The sequence below is a fragment of the Aquarana catesbeiana genome, linkage group LG02 (genome assembly GCF_042186555.1).
Source record: "Aquarana catesbeiana isolate 2022-GZ linkage group LG02, ASM4218655v1, whole genome shotgun sequence".
Taxonomy (NCBI): Eukaryota; Metazoa; Chordata; class Amphibia; order Anura; family Ranidae; genus Aquarana; species Aquarana catesbeiana.
The window spans coordinates 798651071-798655667 of record NC_133325.1 but is presented as its reverse complement, the minus strand read 5'-3'; positions in this window follow the sequence as shown (position 1 = coordinate 798655667).

Genomic DNA, 4597 nt, shown 5'->3' with positions numbered 1-4597 from the left:
ATGTTTGGTGCTGAAATCCAAGCTGGGTTAACACAGGGAGAGATAGAGAGCAAGCTCCAGAGACATTGCACAGCTCCCTGTCATACGAACTATGCCTCACACTTTACAACCGGCTCACGTTAAAGGGTCCGCCAGCCCAAAAACTCATGTTTCGGCTCTGAGTTGATGCTGGAGAAATAAACCACCTTACTTTATTTTATTTTTTTATCTGTGGGGGAACCCCTGCATTGAGGGATTCCACTCTCTCGGGGAACCTACTCTGTTATGTGGAGGATCCCTCCCTGTCAGGGAATTTCTGTCCTTCGGTCCCCGAGTCTGTAACACCAGGGATTCCCACTCTCTTGGGAAACCTTTGCCCTTGGGCCCCGAAGGTTTATAGTTGCACCGGGGTGATTTCACTCTTTTAGGGAACCTCTGCCCTTGGATCCTTAGTTCTGTCACAGTGGGGGGATCCAACTCTTAGAGAACCTCCGCCCTTGGGACCCCAGGTATGTCACACCAAGGGGGATCCCACTCTCTCAAAGAACCTCTGCCCATAGGTCCCCAGGTCCTTTACTCCGGGGGGAGGGGGGGAATCCCACTTTCTCAGCGTACCTATGCCCTTGGGTCCCCAGACTTGTTGCACCGGGAGGGGGGGGGATCCCACTCTCTCGAAGAACCTCTGCCCTTAGGTCCAGAGGTCCTTTACACCGGGGGGGGGGGGTTCCCACTTTCTAAGGGAACCTCTGCCTTGGGTCTCCAGGTTTGTAACATCAGGGGGATCCCGCTCTCTCAGGGATCCTCAGCTCTTGGCTCGGGATCTCGCTCTCTCAGGGAACCTCAGCTCTTGGCTCTCCAGATTTGTCACACTAGAGGGGATCGCACTCTCTTTCAGGAAACCTCTGCACTTGGGTCTCCAGGTTTGTCACACCAGGTTGATCCCGCTCTCTCAGGGAACCTCAGCTCTTGGCTCTCCAGGTTTGTCACACCAGGAGGATCCCGCTCTCTCAGGGATCCTCAGCTCTTGGCTCTCCAGGTTTGTTACACTAGGGGGATCGCACTCTATTTCAGGAAACCTCTGCTCTTGGGTCCCCAGGTCTGTTGTACCAGGGGGGATCCCACCTTCTTGGGGAACTTTTGCCCTTGGGTCCTCTGGTCTGGCACAATGGGGGAATCCCACACTTTTGGGGAACCTTTACCTTTGGGTCCCCAGTTCTGTCACACCAGGGGGATTAAGCTCTCTCTGGGAATCTCTACCCTTGGGTCCTCAGGTCTGTCACGCTGGGGGATCCCACTCTTTTAGGGAACCTCTGTCCATGGGTCCCCAGGTCTGCTGTACAGGGGGATCCCACTCTCTCAGGGAACCTCTCCCCTTGGGTCCCCCATTCTGTAATACCAGGGGGAACCTCCTCTCTCAGGCAACCTTTGCCTTTTGGATCCCCAAGTCTGTTGAACCAAGGGGCTATCACTCTCCTTGGGAACCTTTGCCTTTAGGTTCCTGGGTCTGTTGCATCGGGGGGATCCCACTCTCTCGGGAAACCATTGCCCTTGGGTCCCCAGGTCTGTCACAGTGGGAGATATGACTTTTTTGGGGAATTTCTGCCCCTGGGTCCCCAGATCTGTTGCACCACGGGGATACCACTCTCTTAGGGAACCTCTGCCCTTGGGTCCCCAGGTCTGTTGCACCAGAGGTTATCCCACTCTCTGACAGAACATCTGTCCTTGGATCCCCAGTTCTGTCATACCCACGTCTTTCACACTGGAGGGATCCCACTCTCTCTGGGGAACCTTTGCCCTTGGGTCCCTGGGCTTGTCATACCAGGGGATCCTACTCTCTCAGGGTGTCTTTGGGTCTCCAGGCCTGTCGAACCAGGGGAATTCCACTCTCCTGAGGAACCTTTGCCTTTAGGTCCCAAGGTCTTTCACACCAGGTGGATCCCCCTCTCTCAGGGAACCTTTGCCCTTGGGTCCCTAGGTCTGCCACACTGGGGGATACTACTCTTTTGGGGAACCTCTGCCCTTTCGTGTCCCCAAGCCTGTTCTACCAGGGGGATTCAACATTCTCGCAAAACCTTTGCCCTTGGGTCCCGAGGTCTTTCACATGAAGGGGATACTCCTCTCTCGGGAAACCTTTGCCCTTGGGTCCCCAGGTCTGTCACAGCAGGAAAGAACACTTTTTTGGGGGAATCTCTGCCCTTGGGTCCCCAGATCTGTTGCACCACGGGGATACCACTCTCTTAGGGAACCTCTGCCCCTGGGTCCCCAGGACTTTCACACTGGAGGGAATCCCACTCTTGGGGGAACCTTTGTCCTTGGGTCCCTATGCTTGTCATACTAGGGGATCCTACTCTCTCAGGGAGCCTTTGCCTTTGGGTCCCCAGGTCTGTTGAACCAGGGGGATTCCATTCTCCTGGGGAACCTTTGCCTTTAGGTTCCGAGGTCTTTCACACCAGGGGGATACCACTCTCTTAGGGAACCTCTGCCATTGGGTCCCCAGGTCTGTTGCACTGGAGATTATCCCACCTCACAGAACATCTGTACTTGGATCCCTAGTTCTGTCATACTAGGGGGATCCTACTCTCTCAGGGAGCCTTTGCCTTTGGGTCCCCAGGTCTGTCAAACCAGGGGGATTCCACTCTCCTGGGGAACCTTTGCCTTTAGGTCCCGAGGTCTTTCACACCAGGGGGATACCACTCTTAGGGAACCTCTGCCCTTGGGTCCCCAGGTCTGTTACACCGGAGGTTATTCCACTCTCTCACAGAACATCTGTACTTGGATCCCCAGTTCTGTCATACTAGGGGGATCCTACTCTCAGGGAACCTTTGCCATTGGGTCCCCTGGTTCTGTCATACCGGAGAGATCCCACTCTCTCAGGGAGCCTTTGCTTTTGGGTACCCAGGTCTGTTGCACCATGGGGATTTCACTCTTCTACGGGAAACCTTTACCTTTAGGTTCCTATATCTGTTGCATGGGGGGGGGGGGGGTCCACTCTATTGGGGAACTTCTGCCCTTGGGTCCCCAGGTCTCTTGCACCGGTGGGATCACACTCTCTCTGGGAACTTCTGCCCTGCCCAGGTCTGTTGAAAAATTCAGCTGGGAGGAGTGTGTACACCTCAGGGTTGACAGTAACAATCGTAGGCGTCGAAACTGTAGGAGCAGCCAGAAAAGCCAGTGGGGAGGTCTGGCTCCTGGACTCCCCCAAAAAATCCAGCAAGTGCCCCAACCCATCAGACGCCATTGTTGGATGAATGTGACAAGCATTCGCACAGTCTTGATGAGTTCTGGCCATATTTTGCTTAATACAGCGATTTCCTATGGTTGCCACCTCCATCTAGTGGCCAAAATGTGGAAACTTCTCTGAAATAACTTGCTTGTCACATATGATATAAATAGACCCCTGTCTGTTATTGAAGCATTTTTGGGTGGACTGAGCCTTTACAAGTGACATTTAATCTGCTTATATTTTGTCGTCCTTGGTTCCCCCTCCCCCCTTCTATGAACAAATCATTTATTGCCCCAACAGCTGAGAGGTTGAGTAGCCATACAGATATCTGGAGGTCAGCCAATGAATTTCCTCCTGCCAGCCGTACACTGATGAGTGATCTCTTCCTATAGATCTATATTAGGCGCTGTGAGATGGGAACAGATGCCAGGCCCTGGGAAGTGGTATGCAATACAAGGACCGGGGGGGGGGGGGTCTCTTTACAAACCACGGTCAAATAACAGCCAGCAGGGCATGCTGGGACTTGTAGTCCATTACGGAATGCTGATCTTCAAATGCTCGCTCTGCTTATCTGAGCAGTCTCTCTGCAACAGCGTTAGCACTCATGCAAATCCATTTTCTTATTGATCCTCAGGGGAACGCATCAAGCAGGGAAAGTCAATCGATCGCTCCCGGCGCCAGGATTTCACTGCACAGTTGTTGCCGCTTGAACAGATAAGTACCTAATAATGGCGGTGAACAGATAACCGCTCCGAACTGTCTGATTTCTGCCAAACACCACTTCAGCAGATCCATTTCATATTAATACATAACTGGTGTGTGAGAGAATCAATACGGGGCAGAGACCGGCGTTGCACTGACTGGCGCGATAGGAACCAACCGCCAAGCCAAATTCCAACTGTGCGCTATATGCGGGAAAACTGGCAATCTTAGGGTGTCTGTTATATATATAGGAGGGTTAAAAAAAAAAAAAAAAAAATTCTTCTCAAGATTGTTAAAATTGTAACGGGTAGTGTGGAGAAAATCAATGCAAAGCAGATGTTACCAACGCGTTTCGCTTTTGTAAGGCTACGTTTCATGGGACTCAGCTTACGGTGCTTTGAAAAAAGTATTAATACACCTTTAAATTTTCCACATTTTGATATGTTAGAACCAAAAACGTAAATGTATTTTATTGGGATTTTATGTGATAGACCAACACAAAGTGGCTCATAATTGTGAACATTTTCTACAAATAAATAATCGAAAAAAGTGTGGCGTGCATTTGTATTCAGCTCCTATATATTTTTTTTTTACACTTTCTGTACATTTGTTGTGTTTTCTCCACACCACAATATCCCCCTTTACAATGGCTCAATCTGGAGTATTTAAAACATTTTGGGGTGGTGATGGTCT